Raw genomic sequence first — 24928 nt, 5'->3', positions numbered from 1 at the left:
GGCCTTAGAAAGCATCACTACGAACAAAGCTAGTGGAGGTGATGGAATTCCAGTTGAGCTATTTCAAATCCTGAAAGATGATGCTGTGAAAGTGCTGCACTCAATATGCCAGCAAATTTGGAAAACTCAGCAGTGGCCACAGGACTGGAAAAGGTCAGTTTTCATTCCAATCCCAAAGAAAGGCAATGCCAAAGAATGCTCAAACTACCGCACAATTGCGCTCATCTCACATGCTAGTAAAGTAATGCTCAAAATTCTCCAAGCCAGGCTTCAGCAATATGTGAACCGTGAACTTCCTGATGTTCAAGCTGGTTTTAGAAAAGGCAGAAGAACCAGAGATCAAATTGCCAACATCCGCTGGATCATGGAAAAAGCAAGAGAGTTTCAGAAAAACATCTATTTCTGCTTTATTGACTATGCCAAAGCCTTTGACTGTGTGGATCACAATAAACTGTGGAAAATTCTGAAAGAGATGGGAATACCAGACCACCTGATCTGCCTCTTGAGAAATTTGTATGCAGGTCAGGAAGTAACAGTTAGAACTAGACATGGAACAACAGACTGGATCCAAATAGGAAAAGGAGTATGTCAAGGCTGTATATTGTCACCCTGCTTATTTAACTTCTAGGCAGAGTACATCATGAGAAACGCTGGACTGGAAGAAACACAAGCTGGAATCAAGATTGCCGGGAGAAATATCAATAACCTCAGATATGCAGATGACACCACCCTTATGGCAGAAAGTGGAGAGGAACTAAAAAGCCTCTTGATGAAAGTGAAAGAGGAGAGTGAAAAAGTTGGCTTAAAACTCAACATTCAGAAAACAAAGATCATGGCATCTGGTCCCATCACTTCATGGAAAATAAATGGGGTAACAGTGGAAACATTGTCCGACTTTATTTTTTTGGGCTCCAAAATCACTGCAGATGGTGATCAGCCATGAAATTAAAAGACGCTTACTCCTTGGAAGGAAAGTTATGACCAACCTAGATAGCATATTCAGAAGCAGAGACATTACTTTGCCAACAAAGGTCCGTCTAGTCAAGGCTATGGTTTTTCCTGTGGTCATGTATGGATGTGAGAGTTGGACTGTGAAGAAGGCTGAGCGCCGAAGAATTGATGCTTTTGAGCTGTGGTGTTGGAGAAGACTCCTGAGAGTCCCTTGGACTGCAAGGAGATCCAACCAGTCCATTCTGAAGGAGATCAGCCCTGGGATTTCTTTGGAAGGAATGATGCTAAAGTTGAAACTCCAGTACTTTGGCCACCTCATGCGAAGAGTTGACTCATTGGAAAAGACTCTGATGCTGGGAGGGATTGGGGGCAGGAGGAGAAGGGGACGACAGAGGATGAGATGGCTGGATGGCATCACTGACTCGATGGACGTGGGTCTCAGTGAACTCCGGGAGTAGGTGATGGACAGGGAGGCCTGGCGTGCTGCGATTCATGGGGTCGCAAAGAGTCGGACATGACTGAGCGACTGAACTGAACTGAACTAACCCACAATATTGATCCCTCTGCAGAAAGGGGCAGCCTGAGGAAAATAATGCATCCATCCATCATTCCAGCAGGTGGCGCCCTCTCCACTCCATCCTCATTCCGCTGACAGCCAAGGCTGCCATCCCATATCCTTACCAATTTACCCGGCAAATTAAACAGCTGAAGGCCTGGTCTGAAGTCGGGAAGTAATCTTAGGGTGTTTAGAACCTATCCAGACTAAAAGTTTATCCCTTCTGTGCAAAAATTTAGTGTATAGTCCAATCCTGCCCTTATTTTGGTAGATGAATTTAGCTTGAAAACTGGATTGTGTTTAGAATACTGCAAATATTTTGAGAACACTAAAACCGCTAAAATTCATCTCCTCAGCTGTTTTGTCTGATGTCACATCAACCATTTTTTTGAGGGGCAATGTGGTGTAGTGACTGAAGTGAAGTGAAAGTCACTCAGTCATGTCCGACTGCAACCCTACCAGGCTTCTCTGTCCATGGAGTTCTCCAGGCCAGAATACTGGAATGGGTAGCCGTTCTCTTTGCCAGGGGATCTTCCCAACCCAGGGATTGAACCCAGGTCTCCTGCATTGCAGACGGATTCTTTACCATCTGTGCCAAAAGCCCACAAGAACCAGACTCCCCAAATTCAAATCCCACCTCCCCCAAAACTAAGAATTTTACAATTTGGGGCAAAGTGTTCAAGAGATGAGCTTTTCAAACTCTAAAATAGGGCTGATGATTAAATGGGTAAATATAGATAAAATACTCAGCACAGTACCTGGTGTATAATAAAACTTAATATGAGCTATCATCTTCTAATGTTTAATGTGTGTTTCTACTGTTTAATGTGTATTTATGTCCTCTTCTTCCCATCCATCTTCAAGGTCCTTGAGGAGAGAGATAATGTCTCCTTCATCAGCTATGTCCCAGGATTGGTTTTCTGTCTTCTCCCAGACACCTTGCCCAGGGCTATGTGATCAACAAGGGGAACTGGGAACATGTCCTTGAGTTTTGACTACTACCTATGTGAAATTCCTCTATCTTCACACTGAGACTCCCAGCCCTGGAGTTATGTGGCCTCCCCTTCCCACCACTAAAAGATTCACTTTCTATCCCAGAATCTGATCTCATCATATTTAAAGCTTGGATATCATTCTTGAGACAAATAGGCTGCTTTATTCGATTGATGGGCAAGAGGGATGGAGAGAGACAATTGAATCATATTTAGTAACAGTACCAGGGCCCTGAGCATACCTGCATATATGCATTCAAGACATAGTGATTTTAGCCAGTGAAAGGAGATATAAGCTTACAAAAGCATATTGATTTGTAAGCATCCTGGGGAGTGTGGGGGTGAAGGGTGGACCATGAGAAAGGAGGTGAGTGTAGGCAAGCATAAGTGAAGGTGACCACAGGCCCTATCTCTCCATGAAATCGTTAATCTGACTTGCCAACCAAAAGGTTTGAATCTGGATTTCTGGCTCTTGTTGAAAAAGAAGCAATCAGATAAGGACAGGCTGGCGGGGAGCCTGGCTGCTCCTCTGGACTCCACACATGGTCTTCAGTGCAGCGGCGTCCCTCCCCTTCCCCGTGACTGCAACTTTCACCTCTCCTGTGTGTTTCCTGCCTGGCTCCTGTGCATATCTGAATGGTGCACGTTATTATTAACCCTCTTTGATGAGTAATTGAAGCCCAGGCAGTTGAGTAAATTTCCCAAGGTTGCCTAACTGAAAGTGAAGGAACTAGAATTGGAATTTTGGCCCATTATATTCTAAAATCCATGATCTTCATGCTCCACCAACCTTCACAGAGGATATTTATGTGGCATACAAATATCAGTTAGAATATATACTCATGGACAGAAGTGGTGTAAGAAAGAGTCTGATATTTGGGAGTAGGGAGACCTGGACTCAAGAGGAAGCTCTGGCACTTGCTGGGTGTTACACCTTGGGCACATCATTTCATGTCACCTCTCTGGGCATCAGATGGCTCATATGTAAAATGAGCATGCCCAGGTCTACTTCCCAAGGTTTTTAATATCACAGGAGATGTCTGGAGAGTCCTAGGTACAATGGCAAGCCCTACAACTCTAAGGGATTGCTAGGCCAGCAAGGAGGGGGCTGGCAAATTGGTCCTGCTGTAAAGGAAAGTCAGGAGGGCTTGATTTGAACCAGACTTCTGGTGGCTGAGATGTTAAAGAATCAGCCTGCAATGCAGGAGACCCGGGTTTGATCCCTAGGCTGGGAAGATTCCCTTGCAGAAGGGGTTGCCATTCCCTTCATTGGTGTGCAACCCACACCAATATTCTTGCCTAGAAAATCCCACGGACAGAGGAGCCTGGCAGGCTAAAGTTTGTGGGGTCTCAAAGAGTGGGACACGACTGAGCGACTAACACGCTTTCAGGAAAGGAAAGGAAAGAGAAGTCACTCAGTCGTGTCCGACTCTTTGCGACCCCATGGGCTACAGCCTACAGGGCTCCTCCCTCCATGGAATTTTCCAGGCAAGAGTACTGGAGTGGGTTGCCATTGCGTCAAAATATGAAAGAGCTGGCTGAGCCTAGTTGTCCCTGATTGAAGGGTAAGAAGGGTACAGTTCAAATGCACCCAGGGAAATCAGCGATGATACTCGAGATTCGAGGGAGGGTCGGTTAGGTCTCCAACTGCCCGGTTTTCTACCTGTCTCTCAGCATCCCGCCCAGCACCTGCCGGGGCGTCCGCCCTCTCTGAGGGCCCGGCGCCCCTCCCCGCGCTCGCTCCCTGGCCCCCCAGGCCCCGCCTCTCCGGGGCCGGGCCCGCCCCCCTCCCTCGGCGGGCGGGGCCCCGCGGCTGAGAGCCGAGCCCCTGCTTCGCAGACGCTGCCTCGGAGCAGCCAGGCGTCCTGCGAGCGCCAGCGCGCCGAGCCCAGGTGAGTCCGGGTGGGTCGCCGCGTGGGGCCGGAGGGAGCGCACCGAGCATCGCTTCTCAGCGCGTCGCGTTGACTTTGAAACCGAAAACACGTCGGCGGCAGGAGCCCCGCAGCTGCCTCCCCGCAGCCCGGCCCGGCCGCCTGTCCCCCGCTCGCGGCTGGCGAGTCCCCGACGGCCGGGGGTGGGAGGGTGGGGTGCACGCGAGGAGGCCCCGGGGCCCGGACCCCGGGTCGGGAGAAGCCGGCGGGGCAGGTGTCCCCTGATGCGGGCAAGTGGGTGCGGTGTGTATGGGCGGGGGGCGGTTGGGTTCCGGGCCCCGGAGCGAGTTTTCTGAGCAGAGAAGGGGTACTCCGAGAATGGAGACTGGGGGTCCCGAGCTGGGGAGCGCCTCCAGGGCGAGGGTGTCCACTCCGCGGACCAGAGGCAGGTCGGGGTGTGCGGGCCGGGGAAGGACTTTAGGCGCGTCTGGCACGCGCGCCTGCAAACCCCTGTCTTCCCCCATCGCGCCGTGAGGCATCCCCTCTTTCCACTTTTGCAGGACTTTCCAGCCAGAATATTCTAGAATAAAGCTTAAATACTGGCATGCATGGAACCTCAGGGAAGCCGTTCGATTGGGCGTCCTCATTTAGAACCTCCCTCACCCCCAGCCAAGGAGAGCTCAAAGGGGTCTTGCAGGAACCCAAGACTCAGGTAGGAACGAGCTGCCCAGAGAACACCCAGAGAATTGGTGGAAACTGTGTTCTCCACAGCAGATGGCCTCGCCCTTGTTACTGCTCTGCAGGGTTTTGGCAGTTCTGAGAATTCTCAGTGAATTCTGGGGCCACTGCTCTTGCTACTAACCCCCGGGCGTCTCCTCTGACTTTCTGGGCTGTTTCTGCCCCCTCCTGCAGAGTTTCCATATTTGGCTATTTCAGATTTACTTTCATCAGAAGTCGGTTACCTCTCAGTGACAGGCAGGGCTGCTATGCGCTCGCGGTGGGGTTGGTGAAAGGAGGCGTGGCTCCCGGCGGGGACTGTCCCCTGCGCACCCCACCCTCCACAGCCCCGGGCTCTGACCCGTGTCCCTTCCGGACAGGCCTCTAGTAACCAACTGAATTCAGTAAATATTTATTGGGCACCAGTGCTGGGTGAGAAATGGGGAAGGGCCAGTGGAATACTTTCCTTCTTTCAGAGATACTTGCATTTTAAAAGGAGACATAAAATGAAAATTGGTTTAAGTGCTTCTGGGTATAGAACAGTTCTGGCGGAGGTGGGTGAGATAATTTTAGGCAGGGAAAGCCTGGGCTAGAACCTCTCAAATGGAGCATGCAGCTGCCTGCCTTGCCTTCCCCACAGACAGCTGAAGACAGGGGTGTTAGCGCGATTGATGGTTTGGGTGAAAACCTTATCATCTGAACACTCTCACCTGCAACTTCAATTTAAACAAGAGAGACAGACGTTGCTGCAGAAGAGATGAAGGTGCGTTGGAGGCAGAAAATGTCCAACCTTTATTTATCAAGGTTGTTGTTGTTGCTGTTTTGGTTCTTGTTTTGGACTCAGTGGAATGGGCTGACTCTCAGATGCTGGAATCTCTCTCTCCCTGGGTTCTGGACACTGGGAGAAGAAAGCCTTCTGTCTGAGCCAAACTGTGGAAGCCCCGCCAGAGGGGTGGTGGTGGAGGGGGAGACTTTCTCGGGTCCTCTGGGCTGAGGTCTGAGGACAAGCAGGGTTTCCATTGATCCACAAGCATCATCCACCTGCCCTGGGTGGCAGAGTAGTGGAAAAACTATGGAAAGGTGATGGGGTCCCATCCACTGGAAGTACTTGCTGTCGCCACTGGAATAATTGCAGAGAGAGGGGGCTGGATGTCTCTGAGTCAGTCCCATCAGGCTAGCCTGGGAAACAGACCGCCTGTGATTATCTCAGCTTTACTGGAGAGGACCCTGAAGAAGAAAATATTAAAGCCTTGTTCATAAAGCCCTTCCCCTTTCAAAGCATTTTTCCCATTACTCTGGACATTTTGTTCTCATTTTGTCCTCCACGATACCCTTGAGAGTCAGGCCAAAGCAGGATTATTGTCCACATGGCCCAGATGGGGAGGGGGAAGCACTGAGAGTGAAATAACCCTTTGGACACCACTGCTGGGCCAGGACTGGGTCTCCAAGGACTGTGGTTCCTCTGACCCAGGCCCCTCACCTTGGTTTCTCAGAGCTACATCCACCCACCTCAAGCTCAGCGAGGGGTGATGAGGGGAGGTGCCTGCATGCCTGCCATGCTTGGTTGCCTCCGACTCTTTGCAATTATAGCCTATGGACTGTAGCCCGCCAGGCTCCTCTGTCCATGGGATTCTCCAGGCAAGATACTGGAGTGAGTAGCCATTTCCTCCTCCAGAGGATCTTCCCAACCCAGGGATCAAACCCACATCTACCCAAGTCTCCTGCATTGTAGGTGGATTCTTTACTGCTGGGCCACCAGGGCTTCCCTGTTGGCTCAGATGGCAAAGAAACTGCCTGCAGTGTAGGAGGTTCAGGTTCAATCTCTGGTTTCGGAAGATATTCTGGAGAAGGGAATGGCAACCCACTCCAGTATTCTTGCCTGGAGAATCCCAGGGACAGAGGAGCCTGGCAGGCAAGGAGTCAGACATGACCGAGCAACTAACAAGCAGACTCAGACTCTGATCATGCCTGGATGATCTGTTCCCAGTAACACAGAGCAGGTTCTCCTGGATACTCTGGCCACAGCATGGACAGACACCTCCTGTGATAGTTCCACCTCCGCTAGCAAACTCAGGGTGAGAATCAGGGTATCTGGTCTTGTTTGTAGCCTGGCGTCTGGCACGGAGGAGGACTAAACAGATGCTGGTGTTGAATTCACTGGAAGTGTGTCTCCCTTGGGCTTCGAGCTGCCGGGGCCCGATGGTTGGGAAACGCATCCTGGGTGGGGCTCTGGAGACACTGTGCTGCCAGCAGGACTCATCTGCACCCCAGAGTCAGCATAGCACCGTTCAGTTGACAAACAGCTGTCTCATCTGCTGAACGTCTCACTGCCTCCCTGAGAGCAGGGAGAGGCAGCTGCTGTTCTTGCATGTTAGTGGGCTGCAAGCTGGGCTCAGACATGACTTCAAATATCTCACAGCGCGTGGGGAGTGGCCAGGACCTCAGCGCATGTCTTCTGACTCGAGTTCATGAGCTCTGATAGTTTTGTGGCTAGAGGAAACCAGGATTCTGGGCAGGAGGGTGGGGGGACCCGAAGGGCGTTCATCAAAGGTTGCCTGACACCTCTGTCACCCATCCGGGTTCTTTAATGAGAGTCAGGAGACCAGGGAGAGGAGGGCAGCAGCTGAGGCCTCCTCTGAATAGCGATGCCTGTTCAGATGGTGACTTTTCCTGACGTTCCTCTGGGGCAGGAGCTGTCACCCCAGTAGTGTTGTAGGTAGGGTGTGTGTGTGCATGTGTGTGTGTGTGTGTGTGTGTCAGGGAACAAGCTGCAGGGCAGAAGTCACCCCCAGGGCTGCTGAGGATAGAGCCAGGCTACAGAGTTTGCTGCTTTGCTCAGAGCGAAACTGCATTTGGAGGGCCAGACAGCAGCCGTTCCCCTTGGGTCCCCAGCAGGCCCTGTCTTGTGAGGAAGTGGGCTGGAGGGGCAGGGGGAAAATAAAAGTGAAAACACTCAGCGGTCCTCATAGAAAAATTCAAAGTCCCTTTGCGGTGGCAGTGATAAGTCCTTTCTGCCCATTGGCACCTGGAGGCAGGCAGTGGTACCTACAGGCGGGGACGGGGCTGTAGAGAGAGCAGATGCAGCCAAGTGTTGGTGCAAGTCCTGTGGCCCCGGGGTGACTGAGGGAGCCCGAGGAGCGCCCCGCCCCAGGGTTCGTGTTTGCAGGAAGGAGTACCCAGCTCACTTCCTTCCAGGAGAGCCTCACACCTTTTTCCTTGACCCGCGCTCCATCATCACCTCTCCTCTCCAAGCCAGAGCATCCCCGAGGTTTCCTCTGCAGCTTTTCTCTCTCTCAAGGAAAAGGAGCTCTCTTGACCAGTGGGAGAGCACCTTCTCCATCTACACCCCCGATCCCGCCCTCTCCTCTCTTGGAGACAGACCCATTCCCTTCATAATTCCCTGGCCACTGACTCCTTCCCCTCCACCACATGCTCCGTCTCTGTTAAACAAGACCCCAGCTTCCTCGCCCTTTCACCGACCAGATTCTGGAAAGAGCAGCTGGCACTCGCCCTTGCCCTTGGCGTTCTCTTCCTCGTCGGCTCCATGCACCTGCCCCTCTGCCCGTGTTGCCCTTTGCAGGCTTCCAGGGCTGCTAATCCTCAGTCGCCAGCCTGCTCTGCAGCTGCTGCTCGGCTCCTGGAAGGGGGCCACACCGTCCCCACTGATGTTTCCTTCCTTGACCTGGAGCTCCTCGTCCTCTTCCCGCCCTGAGCGGGGCTAGGGCTGTGTCTTCAGGCTCCCCTGGAGCCCTGCGGTGCAGCCAAGGTTAACCAGCACTCCTAGGCAAAGGCTGATCAAGTCTCTGCCTCTCAACCAGCTCTCTTCTTGGCCAGTTCGATTTGTGATGTTTCAGGAGCCCCTTGGGCTTCCCTTGTGGCTCAGCTGGTAAAGAATCTGCCCGCAATGTGGGAGATCTGGGTTCGATCCCTGGGTTGGGAAGATCCCCTGGAGAAGGGAAAGGCTCCCCACTCCAGTATTCTGGCCTGGAGAATTCCACGGACCGTGTAGTCCATGGGGTCACAAAGAGTCGGACACGACTGAGCGACTTTCACTTTCATAGGAGCCCCTTAGACACTCACCCAAGCCCCCTTCCCCCGCGTTCTCCCTGAGCCTGACAGACATCCCTGCTGCGCCCTCATCTTCTCTGCCCTGTCTCCAGCTGGTCCTGACCTGCTGTCTTTCCCCGGGGCTGCTGCCTGAGTTCCCCCGTCCAGCCCCCTCCTTCCTGTACTCCCTGAGCTGTCTGTTCACTCACTTCCCTGCTCGTCTGTCTTCTCTCCACACTGCTGCAGGGGGGACCTCCTTACTGCAGAGTCTAATCAAGACCTACTCCTTCCACTCATGGCGTGGTAGAAATAGTGTGGACTTCAGATCTGTTATTTATGACTTTCCAGTTGTTGTTGTATGGTTGGGGCAAGTTGCCCAACTTCCATGAGTTTCTGTATTCCCACAGGTAAACAGAGATAGTAATGTCACCCACTTGGGGTTGCTGGAAGGATTAAACGAGCCAATTATATACACAGAGCCTAGTGTCTGGCAAGTATTCAACAAAGCTGGCTTTCTTCTTTTATGTTTTTGACAGCATAGGGATTTGTGGGGTTTCTGGGGAGGTGGAAAATGTTTGTCTAGCCTGAAAGCATTCAAATTTAAATTAAAAACAGACAAGCACAAGACCTGCCACATACCAGGGTAGACCATCATTTAAACTAGCCTATTGCTTCCACTCTGCAATCTCTAGACCAGGCCAACCTCAAGGGCCAGAGTAGGTGAACTGGCACAGTGCAGGGCATGGTGTGGATAAGTTGTGCTGAGCCCACAGCAGGCAGAGGGCAGAGAGGGGGGCTACCAATCCCAGATAAAAGGAGGCCCAGCTCCAGGGGTGGGTGTCAAAGGGAGATTTCCAGTCCTTGAGAAAGACTCGTGGGCAGAGCAGTGCAACCTTGGAGGAATAGTGGTGCTGGGCAGTGAGGCAGCACGGGGACCCAGCAGAAGAGAAAATGGACTTGGGAAGCCAAATACAGGCACTGGCTTGGTCACCAGAAACAGAGCCGTCACTTCGGTGGAATCAACTGTGAGGTCACAGCAGAATGAGGAGTGAGTCGACTTGGGGCCAAACTGCCAGCCAGAGCCCTCTCTGTGCTCCCTTCCTAAGCGGATGGCTCGGGACAGCCCCACCTGTGCCCTGAGCCTCCATTAGAGGAGCCCTTGATGCTGGCGGATGGAGGTGGGGGTGGGCATGGAGTTAAGCTGAACCAGTCATGAAAGTCTGTCTTTTGCCTTCAGGATGTGGGGACTCTGAGGAAGAGACTGGGCAGGTATCCCTGATACAACTTAAGATAACGTCCCATGCTTCCCTGGGTTAAAGGCAAAAAAGTGAAGGCTTGAATGCTAAGTAGATGCAGAGTAAAAGAAATGACCAAGCTGGTGGGATCATTCCAGGAAGCCCCTCCTGAGGAATGGGAGGACGGAGAGTTGGGAGGAGGCTGGGGAATACTGGGCTGTGGGCAAAGGCGTCTCTGCAGGACATAGGAAGGAAGGAATGTGTGTGTGCTCAGTGGGTCTGACTCTTTGCGACCCCATGAACTGTAGCCCTCCAGGCTCCTCTCTCCATGGGATTTCTCAGGCAAGAATACTCGAGTCAGTTGCCATTTCCTCCTCCTGAGGATCTTCCCAACCCAGGGATCAAACCCTTGTCTCCATTTCCTACATCTGCTGCATTGGCAGGCAGATTCTTTACCACCAAGCCACCTGGGGAGCCAGGTGAATAGTTGTTCTTAATGGATGGAAAGTAGATTATTCTAGAATGAATTGATATTGAGCTAGTTGTTATAGAAAAACACCCAATAATTTGGGCTTTGCTTCAACCTCTCCATAGCATTCCCACAGACCCTCCTCTGAAATGTCCAGTGCCATGTCTTTGCTTTGGATGGGCAGATGGTACATTCTTTCAATTTTTCCTCGATGCTGACAAAAATTCCATATATGTGAGTTCAGTGGTTCACTGACTGACACTGGATCTGTCTAACAAGTGTGACTTCTATAGCCCCTATCTCGTCCACCTTGTGACTATATTGCTGGGTTACATCAACTCTGGTTATGCTGGGTTGAACAGCTGCAAGGCCTTGTCGACTAAAAAAAAGATGCACAAGCTGAGAGTTGTGACTTCCCTTTTATTTGGGGCAAATTGAGGACTGCAGCCTGGGAGACAGCACCTCAGATAGTTCTGAGAGACTGCTGCAAAGAGGTAGTGGGGGAGGTCAATATATAAGATTTTGGTGAAGGGGAAGTTCAATGCAATCAAATGTTTGCTTTACAAGAGGCTTTCTGCTAGTCACAAGGAGTTGTCATCATGAAGGGATTTAGTGCTTTTCTAGATATGAAAAGAGGCAAGGATTTGGGATTATGAAATCAGTTCCTGAAAATATCTAACTATCTAAAGACCTGTTCCCAAAACCATCCCAAAGAAAAAGAAATGCAAGAAGGCAAAGTGGTTGTCTGAGGAGGCTTTACAAATAGCTGAGAAAAGAAGAGAAGCAAAAAGCAAGGGAGAAAGGGAAAGATATACCCAACTGAATGCAGAGTTCCAGACAATAGGAAGAAGAGATAAGAAAGCCTTCACAAATGAACAATACAAAGAAATAGAGGAAAACAATAGAATGGGAAAGACTCGAGATGTCTTCAAGAAAATTGGAGATATCAAGGGAACATTTCATGTAAGGATGGGCACAATAAAGGACAGAGATGATAAGAACCTAACATAAGCAGAAGAGATTAAGAAGAGGTGGCAAGAATACACAGAAAAACTATATGAAAAAGGTCTTAATGACCAGAAAAACCACAATGGTGTGATCACTCACTTAGAGCCAGATGTCCTGGAGTGTGAAGTCAAGTGGGCTTTAGGAAGCATTACTACAAACAAAGCTAGTGGAGGTGATGGAATTCCAGCTGAGCTATTTAAACTCCTAAAAGATGAGTCTGTTGAAATACTGCACTCAATATGCCAGCAAATTTGGAATAGTCAGCAGTGGCCACAAGACTGGAAAAGGTCGGTTTTCATCCCAATTCCAAAGAAGGGCAATGCCAAAGAACGTTCAAAGTATCATACAGTTGCTCTCATTTTGCATGCTAGTAAGGTTATGCTCAAAATCCTTCAAGCTAGGTTTCAACAGTATGTGAACAGAGAACTTCTAGATATACAAGCTGGGTTTAGAAAAGGCAGAGGAACCAGAGATCAAATTGCAAACATTTGTTGAATTGTAGATAGCAAGGGATTCCCAGAAAAATATGTACTTCTGCTTCATTGACTACACTAAAGCCTTTGACTGTGTGGATCACAACAAACTGTGGAAAATTCTTAAAGTGATGGGAATACCAAACCACCTTACTTGCCTCCTGAATGTAGGTCAAGAAGCAACAGTTAGATCCGGACATGGGACAAACGGACTGGTTCCAAATTGGGAAAGGAGTACGTCAAGGCTGTATATTGTCACCCTGTTTATTTAATTTATATGCAGAGTACATCATGCGAAATGCCGGGCTGGATGAATCACAAGCTGGCAAGCTGAAGATTGCCAGGAGAGATATCAATAACCTCAGATATGCAGATGATACCACTCTAATGGTAGAAAGAGAAGAGGAACTTTAGTTCCTCTTGATGAAGGTGAGAAAGGAGGGTGAAAAAACTGGCTTAAAACTCAATTAAAAAAAAACTAAGATCATGACATCTGGTCCCATCACTTCATGGCAAATAGAAGGGAAAACAGTGCAAACAGGGACAGACTTTATTTTCGGGCTCCAAAATCACTGCAGACAGAGGCTGCAGCCACAAAATTAAAAGACAGTTGCTCCTTGGAAGGAAAGCTATGACAAACGTAGATAATGTATTAAAAAACAAAGTCATCACTTTGCCAACAAAGGTCCATCTAGTCAAAGGTATGGTTTTTCCAGTTATCATGTACAGATGTGAGAGTTGGACCATAAAGAAGGCTGAGCACCAAAGAATTGATGCTTTCAAATTGTGGTGCTGGTGAAGACACTTGAGAGTCCCTTGGACAACAAAGAGATCAAATCAGTCAATCCTAAAGAAAATCAACCCTGAATATTCATTGGAAGGATTGATATTGAAGCTGAAACTCCAATACTGTGGCCACCTGATGTGAAGAACTGACTCATTGGAAAAGACCCTGATGCTGGGAAAGATTGAGTGCAAGAGGAGGGGGTGGCAGAAGATGAGATGGTTAGATAGCATCACCGACTCAAAAGATACAAATTTGAGCCAACTCTGGGAGATAGTGAAGGACAGGGAACCCTGGCATGCGACAGTCCACGGGGTCACAAAGAGTTAGATGGGACTTAGAGACTGAACAGTAACCAAAGATCTGTTCCACCAGTTTCCCTGGAGCACAGAGCGCTTCACTCTCCACCCTGATCTGCCTTCAGGGTGTGGTGAAGGTCAACAGCTGCAGCAGCACAAGGTTCAGACTCCGCAGTAGTAGATGGCAAATGCCCTTGGCAAGCACCTGTTTGTAGTTGATGGCCTTCTATACTTGACTTATCTGTTCCTAACTTTCTTCATATCATTTCTCCTGCCTGGAATGCCTCCTGTTTTAATCTACTATTTCATGCCTCTTTCACTCTTTTCAAAGAAAACTCAAAATTAGTTTCTCATTAGAAAGGCTGGCCCCAAGACCATGCCCAGGTTCAATAATATAATAGGAGGACTCACAGGATTCAGTGAATAGTCATACAGCTAAGGCTTTTCACATTGAAAGGATACAAAACAAAATCAGCAGAGGGAAAAGGCACCTGGGACAAAGTCTGGAGGAGACTAGGTGCGTGCTTCCAAGTGTCCTCCCCCGGTGAAGTCACACAGGACGTGCTTGATTCATCCTGGACTGTGAATTGTGGTAACACCTGTGAAATGTCATCTATTGGGAAAGCTCATTGGAGACTCAGCATCGAGGGTTTTTACTGGAGACTGGTCATATAGGCACCTTCTGCATAGCATACACTGAAAATCCCAGACTTCCAGGAAAAAAACAAAAAAAAAAAAACACAGCAACAAAAACAGCAGATGTTCAACCCAAACCATATTGTTTGCACAGTTTAGGTACCATGAGCAACTCAGGATGGGGACAGCCCACCCCAAATCCACCTTCCCAGACATCATGCAAGGGCTCTCTAGGGGTGGCAGTTGCAGCCCTACTATCTTAACCCTTTCCTGCCCAGCTTCCCTGCATAATCCTACCTCAGTCAGTTCAGTCGCTCAGTTTTGTCCATCTCTTTGTGATACCATGGACTGTAGCATGCCAGGCTTCCCTGTCCATCACCAACTCCCGAAGCTTACTCAAATTCATGTGCATTGAGTAGGTGATGCCATCTGACCATCTCATCCTCCGTTGTCCACTTCTCCTCCTGCCTTCAGTATTTCCCAGCATCAGGGTCTCTTCCAAGGAGTCAGGTCTTTGCTTTAGGTGGCCAAAGTTCTGGAGTTTCAGCTTCAGCATCGGTCCCTAACTAATCCCACCTCAGTGCCTAACTATAATTATGCTACAGAGAGAATCCCCCTACGTGAGGGGCCAGAAGACCTGGGTTCGAGCCCAACATGGCCACCTACTGCTAGGTGACCCTTTGGATCCCGCAAACTTCATTTTCCTATTTGGAAAAGGAGAGTCGTAGTTCTTGTTTGTAGATTTCCAGGGTGACTGTGAGGATCAAGTGTGATGACTTAGTAGGTATCCACCCTGCTTGGTTGAGCGCCTGCTATGTCCAGGGCTGTGAGTGACCACGGAGGGCATGGAGGGAAGCGTGGTGCAATGGCTTTGATAGGAGACAAGCCTGAGGTCGAGTCCTGGCCCGGCAGTCGGCAGCTGTGTCACCTGATCATGCTCTTCGAGCTCCCTGAGCTTCAAGACCTGATCTGTAAAAGGTGAGCATGAGTCATGAAAGTAGTGCCTATCCTTCACCGGGCTGCTGTGCAGAGTACGTGCAACTAGGAAGCAGCTAGCCACAGTATCTAGCACATTGCAGGCACCCAAAGGGGCAGCTGTTCATTTACTCAGATATTCGAGTGCTTGCTCGAGACACAGTCCCAGCCCTGCTTTCCATGTATGGATACAGACTGATATTGAACAGATAATCACCTTAAAAATGAGTGTACTCAGAAGTGCGATGAAGGAGAAGTACAGTGTGATGATGGGTTTGTGCTGAGGAAGAAGGGGGCCAAGCTGGCTAAAGGGGCCTGTGAGGCTTCGCTGCATAGCGAGGCTTAAGCTGGGCTCGGATGACTTGAGTTCAGTGAGAGGTGGGGGTCGGGGAAGGGATGTTTCCAGAGCAGAGGCAAGAGCGTGAACGAAGGGAGACCAGTCTTAGGATGAGGGCTGGGGGAAAGAAGGGTCTCCACTCCTGTGAGGAATGGCAAAAAAAAAAAAGCCAGAGAGGCTAGAGAATAAGGGGTGGGGAGGGAGATGCCCTGGAGAAGTGGGCGGGGCCGTGGTTAGCTCCATGAAGGGTTTGGAACCGTGAGAGTGATGGGAGTCGGTGGAAAGTCTGTGGGAGTAAGAACACCTTGACTTTTTCAAAGGCCCGTCAGGCTGCTGTGTGGGGGATGCCTGGGGTGGGGGGGGGGGGGCGGGGAGCAATGAGTGGGGTAGACCCGCTTTAAGAGGGGAGGTCCATAGCAGGAGACCGGTGCAGATGGGAGGGTGGTGTGAACTGGGTGTTGGAGGAGGAGAGAAGGCGCTGCCAGGGATGATTCCAGTTGTCTGGCCACTACAGCAGGATAAAAAGTGGCCCTTCATGGAGACGGAGCCCTGCAGAGAGGAGACATCAGTACCGTTTTAGGTGTGTTGGCGCTGGGGTGCCTGTGAAACACTGAAAAGGAGACGCCAGGTGGGCAGTAGCCCATGTGGGTCCAGATGCAGTGGGGACACTGGGGAGCGGTTAGTTTGTTTGTGATCTTTGATGGCAGGACACTGGTTTCGGGGACGCTAAAGGGAAAGAGTGTTTTAAAGTGTGCATTTGGGGTGAGGGTGGGGGTTGGGGTCACTAATATCTGATGTAGCTGGGAAGCCAGCTGAGATAAAGATGGGAAATTGACTACTGGCTTAAGTGACCCGGAAGTCCCTGGGCCCTGGGTGAGAGCAGCATGGGGTGCTTGGTGGGGGTGTAAGCCAGGCCCGAGTGGGCTGAGGATTGGATGGATCGGTTTGACCAGAGGCCGGTGGGGATGGTCACTCCACTGCATGAGGTGGGTGGGTGGGGGCGGTGTCAGGTGGTTTGGCTGGGAGGAGAAGGCAAGCTCGAGCTTCTTAGGCAAATGTGAGAGTGGGAATTTGGAAGGTGGCTTGCCTGTGAGAAGAGACCTGTGCTTGTGTGAGTGCCAAGGAAGGAGGCAGCTGAACAAGAGAGGCTGAAGGGAGGAGGCTGAAGTCTCGGGCATGAGGAGAGCCTGGTGCAGACGCCGCCTCTGCGAGGGTGTGTGGGCCGTGGAGCAGCCCCCCTCCACCCACACAGGGGGACAGAGTGTGCAGGCTCTGCTCAGTGGCAGGAAGTGGAGGTAGCTTTGGTCGGAAGACGTCTGTTTTCTGTGCAGTAGGAAGAGAAGTTTCCCGGTGAGATGGAGGGAGATGTGATCAAGGTCTGTGGAGAGAAGAGAGGTTTGCAACAGATGTTGGAAACAAGAGAGTGAGCTGAAAGGCAAGCTGGCCCAGAGCCCTGTGACCTGTTCTCCTGAAAGAAGTCTCTGGTGAAGGACTCGAGCCAACGTGATTTTGAATCTCTAGAACCTTGTGAGATGCCTCGGTGAGGACCCCATACCTATTTTTTTAATAAACAAAAACAAGAACGTCCTTCTCAGCATTTTCCCTCCTTCCCACGTACCTGCCCACCCAGGGGCTGCTTCATGCTGGTGGGACCAAGGAGCACTGTTGAGGCTCTAATCTTCCACCCACCTCCTCATGCCCACTACCCCACTGCCCACCAAGTGCCCATCATCGGCCAGCTTTGCCTTCTCCAGCTGTGACCGGTAGACTGCCAGGACTCAGAACGGAGTGTCAGGCCCTGGGAAGCACGCTCAGTGGGAGAGAGCCTGTCCTGCCTCCTCCAGAAACTCTTGAGGCTGTTGTTCAGTCTTCCCGTGAGTTCTTACTGATCACCCAGCATGTGCCCTGTTCTAAGTATTGCTTACCTTCAGAAGCAGAAGAAACATTGCCGGAGGCAGAAGAAACATTCCCGCCCTCACAGAGCTTATATTCTGGCAGGAAGGTAGTAAAGGAGCAAGCACCTGGCATGCTGCGTGGTAATAAGTGCTTTGGGGAGGAATGCAGCAGGCTAGGGGGCTGCTGGGATGTTATGATTCCAGGTGGGTTGCGAAGTCCTCTCCTGTGAGCTCATGTTTGAGCAGGGAAGTGAGGAATGCGCTATTCAGGGGTCGGGGGTGCAAGTGTTCCAGCAGGGGGATAGCATGCAGGAGGCGCATCTGCCACTCAAGAGAGAGCCAGGCTCGTGCGACTGGAGTGTGTCCTGGGAAATGGAGACAGAGAATGGAGACCAGGTCACAGAACTCTGAGGACACCGGCTCACACCCTGAGTAAGATGGGGTCCTTGGGGCAGAGGAGGGACACATATCTGACTCTGACTGCTGGGTTGTGAACACACTGTGAAGGGACAGAGGCAGAGGAAGAGACCAGCCAGGGGACAAGGGCTGTATCCAGTGAGGATGACGGTGACTTAGACCGGGATGGTTATGCTGACAGTAATGAGACATGGGTAGGTATGTTTGGAGGAACAGCCAATAGGATTTGGTGTTGTGGGATGGAGAGTGGGAGGAGCCAAGGATGACTTCACAGCTCTTGGTCCAAGCTTCAGGGGGATTGGTGGTGCCCGTTTACTGAGCTGGGGGAAGGTAGTGGGAGGAGCCAGCTGGATGGGGACGGAGGAAGGCCAGATGTCTCACGTTTGAGATGCTTAATGAATAAATGTGGAGCTCTGGACTAGGCATTTGGGATGACTCATATTCAGGATGGGGACCCAGCCTGCAGATAGGAACCAGGAAATTGTCGGCCTTAGATGACATCTGAGCCCCGATGAGCTCACAAGAGCACCAGTGTAGATGGAAGCACCAGGCCAGGTGCCCGAGAGGTGGGGCAGTGAGGCATGGCCAGCGAGGAGAAGGTGATCTGGAAGCCAGCACATGTCACACTGTAATGGGCTAGAATCGAGCCCGGGAACTTGTCAAAAAGGTAGACTTCTGGGTACTACGGAGGGATCCTGATTCTAAAACATGTTAATTAGGGCACTCTAAACTATTGTGGATTTCCTTAGGTGGCGCTAGTGGTAAAGAACCTGCCTGCCGATGCAGGAGACATAAGAGATGATGGTTCAATCCCTGGATTTCCCCTTGGAGAATCCCACTTCAGTATTCTTGGGCTTCCCTGGCTGCTCAGACAGTAAAGAATCTGCCTGCAATGCGGGAGACCTGGGCTTGATCCCTGGGTTGGGAAGATTCCTTGGAGGAGGGCATGGCAACCCTATTCTTGCCTGGAGAATCCCCGTAGACAGGGGAGCCTGGTGGGCTACAGTCCGTGGTATTGCAAAGAGTTGGACATGACTGAGCGATTAAACACAGAACAAATTATTGTAACAAATGGGACCCCAAAACAAAGGTCTGTTTCTGTCCAAGCCAGTATTTTTTTTTTAATATTTTATTTATTTGGTTGTGCTGGGTCTTAGTTGTAGCATGTGGGATCTAGTTCCCTGACTGGGGATCGAACCCAGGCCTTCTGCATTGGGAGCACGGAGTCTTAGCCACTGGACCACCAGGGAATTCCCCAAGCCAACATTTTGATCATGCCCCAGGGCACATTCTTAGCAGAGCATCCAGGGACCGAGCCACTCTGGAAACTGTTGCTGTGCTTGGCACCTAGGTATGCTCCCCACTGAATTGAAAACCCCTTGGAAATAGGAACTTGGGGTCCTGTCCCACTGCACCCTTTCCCACAATAGAATGAGAGTCAGACCTCTGCATGCAGCAGGCACTGAATAAATGCTGGCCAGGAGTGAAGAATGGACAGACATGGATACGAAGTGTTTATTTTTGTGCCAGACACTGTGTGCTGGTAATTTATGTGGATCAACACATCTAATCCTAACTCAGGATTAGAGTTAGCCTTAAAGGCAGGTGCCTTTAGTGTCCTATCTTCTAGATGAAGAAAAGGTGACACAGGAAAGTGAATGGCAGAAGAGGTTGGACCCCAGTGGTCTGGTTCCAGAGCTGGTCTCTAACCATCAGGCTGCACTGCCTGTCATTCCACACCTCCTTTTTGGTACCAGTTGGGATGTGATACCTTTTCTTCCAGCCATGACATGAAGTAAACAGCACTGGATTTGGAGGCAGAAAGCCTAGATTCAGATTCCCACTGCATCACATGTTGGCTGTGTAATTTGGGGGCATAGGTACTTCACAACTTGGGGCCTCAAGTACTTCATCAGAAACATGACTGTGATTTCCCCCATGGGGTTCGTATGAGGACTGGGTGTGATCTTGTTTGTGAAAGTACAAACTGCAAAGTCCTTGTGCAGGTAAGGTATTATTAACTTGAAAAAAAGATCAAACTGTGGAACCCCTACGACTGATTACCGTAAGAGCTGCCAGAGGGGTGTAGACTGTAGGAAACCCAACAAGCCTTGTTTAACCAGACCAGTTCCTCTATACCATCCTTTATGTATTGATGTTTCTTCCTGACATTTGGTTTGACAGGTTCGCTGTTTCTGAAAAACTGTGACACTTTTGTTCATCTGATAACCCTTAAGTACCCTCCACAGCTGACTGGCTCAGTTGTGGGAAGCCACTCTTCAGATTCTTTCTTCTTCTCTTGGGTCCCCTTTCCGGGCTCCCCACCCACTTCCCCTCTCTGTCGTCCTGATCAAGCCCATAGGTCCCAATAGCCTGACATCAAGCATTGAACTGAGCGGACTCTCATGTGTGGGCTGGGCACCTGGGGTGGTGGGCCTCGGGAAGCTTCTCTCCCTGGAGCTGGGCCGAGAGGACCACATTTGGTCCCATCTGCTTCCTCCCCAGGCCGCTGGTCAGGGGATTGCCTGTCTGCCTCTCCCAGGCCATTGACTCATGCCCCAGCCACAGACTCTCCCAGAGCTCTGGGCGCTTTTGGCAGCTGACAGAATGTCACTGGTCTGTGGTCAGCTTTGGAGATACGAAGTGAATACAATGGCAGATGTGCATGAGCTTTGTGGGAAGCTGAGGCCCAGCTCAAATGAGGTTGGCTTTTGGTAGCTAAAAGTCACTGAAAGGTCAGGTCAGGGTTTCTGGATCCTTCTTGGCATGTCTGTTCTGTAGCCTGACGAGCCGTGGTCCCAGTCTCTCCTCTTTCCTTAGAGAACCCTTAGGCCATGGAGGGCAGGACCTGTCACAGTCCTCACTTCAACATGCTTTGAAGTCCCACGCTAAAATCTGAACTGCTATTCTTTGGCTTTGTTCCCAAGCTCCCGTGTCACTTCACTTGTGGGGCCGCTGGAAGTCTCCATCACTTTCTGAGAGCGTGTGCTCTGCCTGCCTGTCTTTAGGAGAAAAAGGACCATCAGGAAGGGAGAGAGAGAGAGCTAAGTCTGAGATGGTAGCCCAGTGACTCGCTGAAGCAGGGACCCTCACCCACACTCGGAAGTACAGTCTGGCTGAGGATGGGGGAGCCTTTCAAATGAGGAGAGGTGGGAGTTGTGGCAGGAACTAAGGGCAGAGGGTGAGCCCTGCAGGGAGCCACCCGGAGGTGTGGTCTGGGGTGGGAGGGGAAGCAAAAATACAGTGTCCCCAGGGGAGTTCTGAGAAGGAAGTGCCAAATGCCACATAAAGGGCAAGAGGGCTCCAGGTTGGGAGAGGCCAGGTGGCAGGTCTGATTCTGTGGTTATGGTTTAGAGTTTAGATCACCAACTGAACACAACGTGCTTTTCCAAACCGCTTACGTAGTAGGGCCCGACACCCGGGTGATTTGGGCCCCCAGCTTGTTCAAGAGCAGAGGGAGGGCAGTGGGTGGATGTCTGAGGAGGGACACGCGTCTGAAGGGACGGCTCTGGAGTTGGGAGGGGAAGGGAGGGGAGAAGGTGGCTGGTGCTGGTGTTGCTGGGCTGGTTGCTGAGTAGCCTGGAGACCGCTCCCTGCCATGAGGTGGTGGTGCTGGTGTGAGGATTCCTCCCCGCCCCATGCTACATTTCTTTTTCCCCATCAGTGTCTGCATGTAGTGGTTTCTCAGCAAAAGCATGATTTACAAGTGACTGATTGACCGTGTTTAGTGGGAGACCTTTCAGTGTAACCAGGAATTCAAAAGGGTGCATTGGGTGAAGCGAGGAGGAAAATGTGTTTGGAGGATGAAATGGAGACATGAGAAAATTGCAACAGAAAGGGTAGAGGAGAAGCAGTGAGCTTAGTCAAGGGTCCCAGGGGAGAAGGGGCAGCACCTTGTGGGGTGGGAGGGGGGGTGTGGTCTCTGGAAAACCCACCTTGGTGCATGCATGGGAAGGTGAGTCAGCAATGAGCTGTGCCCACCCACAAGATTATCAAGGTCTTAGTAAGAGGGCTGACTGAAGCGGGGTGTGGGGGGAGAGTAGAGGACATGGGAGGAGAGGTGGGCTCACAGGACTCTGTCATCAGACTTATACTCATCACTTTCACTTCTGGGTGAGCGCATGGGGGTAGTAATGTGGGTACTTGTGGTGGAATTGCTAAATTGTGTCCGACTCTTGCAAACCCATGAACTGTAGCCTGCCAGGCTCCTCTGTCCATGGGATTCTCCAGGCAAGAATGCTGGAGTGGGTTGCCTTTCCTTCTCCAGGAGATCATCTCGACCCAGGGATCGAACCCGGGTCTCCTGCATTGCAGGCAGACTCTTTACCGACTTGAGCTACAAGGGAAAAAGCCAAGTCCATTCACAGCAAACAGGTGAGTGAGGAAACGTGAGAAGAGGAGAAGAACATAGGAAGGTTTTGGGAATATTTAGGCAAGTCTCCATGGGCTGAGGTAGTTGTCTTCTCACCTGAAGGAAGGAGTGCCTTCAGAAAAGGAACCATTGATGAAGGGCTCTGTGCGCTCTCTTGGCTGACTCTGGGGCCTGGAGACTAATGAGGACAGCCCCCTCTCCCAGCAGCTCATCAAGCGAACCCCAGACCTAGAAGTGGGGACAGCAATGGACATGGAGCTGAAGCTGAGGATCCCTGAGTCAAAGTTTCTTCTAAAGGAAGCTCTTGTGGGAAGATCAGCGGTCCTTTCTCCTCTTGTTCTAACTTCTGAGCAAGCACATCCCAAAGGTCTCCTGCAGCATCACGTGGAGCAGGTAGACTCTGGATGGTTCTGAGCAGGAGAGAGAATTCCCTTCAAGGCTTCCCTGAGAGAGACTTGATATGAAAGCAGCAGCTGCCTTAGAACCAGGAGCCGGGTGGGAGTGCCCTTCAGCCCCTGACCACTGGCTTCTCTCCACCAACGGTGCTCTGCTGCTCTGCCAGGAAAATAAGGAACCAGAGGTTTCCTGACAACTTGGAGAGAAATCACACTTCTCTTCAAAGGAATTAAAACCATGCCCACGTCATCCTTCATCCTGCATCCAAGAAAAGCCTCTTCTGCAAAAGTATAAGGAAAAGAAAAGACACTCTCCTTCTGCCTCTGTGACATCAGAGCTGGCCATCCTGTGGGTGGACGGCTCGGGTTGAGGGCCAGTTGTCATGTGTCATCAGGCAGGAGTCACCTGCTTCCTATGTGGTCTCCTGTGTGGTTTCCCATCCTGTTAGACCTGATGGAAAAAGACCTCGCTTTGCCTGCGTTTCTCCAAGGCCGTTCTTCTGGGTCTAACCTTCATGGTTCAAGGTTAATGAAAATAAACCCAGTCTGGGCTTCCCTGGTGGTCCAGTGGTTAAGAGTCTTCCTGCCAATGCAGGGGACATGGCTTCAATCCCTGGTCCAGGAAGATCCCCATATGCCTGGGAGCAACTAAGCTTGTACGTGAGCCACAACTATTGAGCCTGTGCTCTAGAGCCCAGAAGCTACAACTACTGAAGCCCTCAAGCCCTAGAATCTGAGTTCCACAAGAGAAGCCACCACAATGAGAAGCCCACACACCACGGCTAGAGAGTAGCCCCCACCCACCGCAACTAGAGAAAAGCTCGCACATAACATTGAAGATGCAGCACACCCATAAATAGATGAATAGATAAATCTTTAAAAACAAAGAAACCCAGTCTGTCCCAGAGGTCACGTGGTGGTGGTGCAGTTGTGTTAGGTTGTGGGAACAGCAGAGAGGCAGAGAAGGTGGCGGGCTGGAGCAGAGACCTGGCGGTAGTCTTGAGGGCTTTTGCCTTCAGAGGAGCAGATTTCTGGGCCATTGCAGACAGAGGCTTTGGGGATAGCTTGGGGCCCATCTCGGTTCTCTCCCTGTGGAGGCAGCATGCTCCATAAGGGCTTTTCTTTTTCCTCTTTTGCCACCTCCTCCTCCCTCCTCCTCTTCCTCTTCTTTTTTGTTTGGTTTTTAGTTATTGTTGTTGTTTTAATTTTCCTGCTTGTCACCCTTCTTCCTGGAAGAGCAGTATCTCAGAATTCAAGGGTCAGATGTGACGTTGAGAAAGCGGACCGCCTGTCCTCCCACGGGTGGGTGTCTGGCTGTCCCTGCTGTGGCTTTATTCTATTAGATCACTGCCCAGGGCACAAGTTCTGGCATGTCCCTGAGTCACCCCATCTTGGGAGTCCACATTTTAACTTTTCCTCAGCACTAACCGCCATCTCCCCTCCCTTAACTTAAGCCCAGGACCCGTCGCTGGGTCTCGGGTGGGTTTGGGGAAATAAGGTATTTGCACCTGCCCCCTGTTGCCAAATGTGCCCCTCAGGGGGTTGGCTTCTCATGGTCACGGGGAGGCCTGAGCAGAGCTGAGAAACGGGCAGTTTGCCGTCCAGCAGCCCATCCTGTGACTGGCAGCTTCATGGGCCAGTGTGGTGCTACCCATCCGCTGCCCACGGTTCAGGGACCACCTGGCACCTGGCCAGCCTTTGTGCCCCCATCTCGTCACCTGGGCCTGCAGGTCTCACCTCCCACAGGAAGCAGTGTCTCAACTCTCAGAACCCTGTCTTACAAAGAGGCCTCAGGAGGGGCTGCAGGCCTCTCCCACCTTCCCCAGACCACCCTGCTTCCCCAGGCACCGAGGTACATTTAACAACTATCCCTGGCCCCTGGGAACTGTTGTCAAATCCAGTCATTGGTTCTAGGGATCTCACAGAGGGGTGGTGGGGGGGTCATACCAGCTGAATGGGGGTTACCTTGGGGGGAAGCCGCACCTATTAAATCTCACACAGGGGGCTTCCCTGCTGGCTCAATGGTGAAGAATCCGCCTGCCAATGCCGGAGACACAGGTTCCATCTTCCATCTGGGAAGATCCCACATGGCGCAGAGCAACTAAGCCCGTGCACCCCAACTACTGAGCCTGTGTTCGAGGGCCCGGGAGCCACAAGGACAGAAGCCTTCATGCCTAGAGCCTGTGCTCCGCAACAAGAGGAGCCCTGGCAATGAGAAGCCCGCACATCACGACTGAAGAGTAGCCCCACTTGCTGGCCCTTGTGTTCTGAGATGCTGCTCTTCCAGGAAGAAGAGTGACTAGCAGGGAAATTAAACAAGAACTAAAAACCAAACGAAAAAGAAGAGGAAGAGGAGGAGGAAGGAGGAGGCGGCAAAAGAGGAAGAAGAAGAAAAGCCCTTTATGGAGCAGTTGCCTCCATGGGCAGAGAGACCTCCATGCAGCGACAAAGACCCAGCACAGGCAAGAATAATAAATAAACGGTCCCAAGTAGGGAGCA

General features: G+C 51.1%; 1 protein-coding gene across 1 annotated transcript in view; it reads left to right on the top strand.

Moving 5' to 3' along the window:
• Nucleotides 1-4305: 4305 nt before the first annotated feature.
• Nucleotides 4306-24928, top strand: part of TRAF5 (TNF receptor associated factor 5) — a 45940-nt gene continuing 25317 nt past the window's right edge. Inside the window, exon 1 of the mRNA XM_027565671.1 lies at nt 4306-4391. The gene's annotated coding sequence lies outside the window, so the exon portion shown is untranslated. The remainder of the gene's footprint in view (nt 4392-24928) is intronic.

The sequence above is a fragment of the Bos indicus x Bos taurus genome, chromosome 16, assembly GCF_003369695.1.
Source record: "Bos indicus x Bos taurus breed Angus x Brahman F1 hybrid chromosome 16, Bos_hybrid_MaternalHap_v2.0, whole genome shotgun sequence".
NCBI classification, from domain to species: Eukaryota; Metazoa; Chordata; class Mammalia; order Artiodactyla; family Bovidae; genus Bos; species Bos indicus x Bos taurus.
This window is presented reverse-complemented; position numbering and strand designations above follow the sequence as displayed.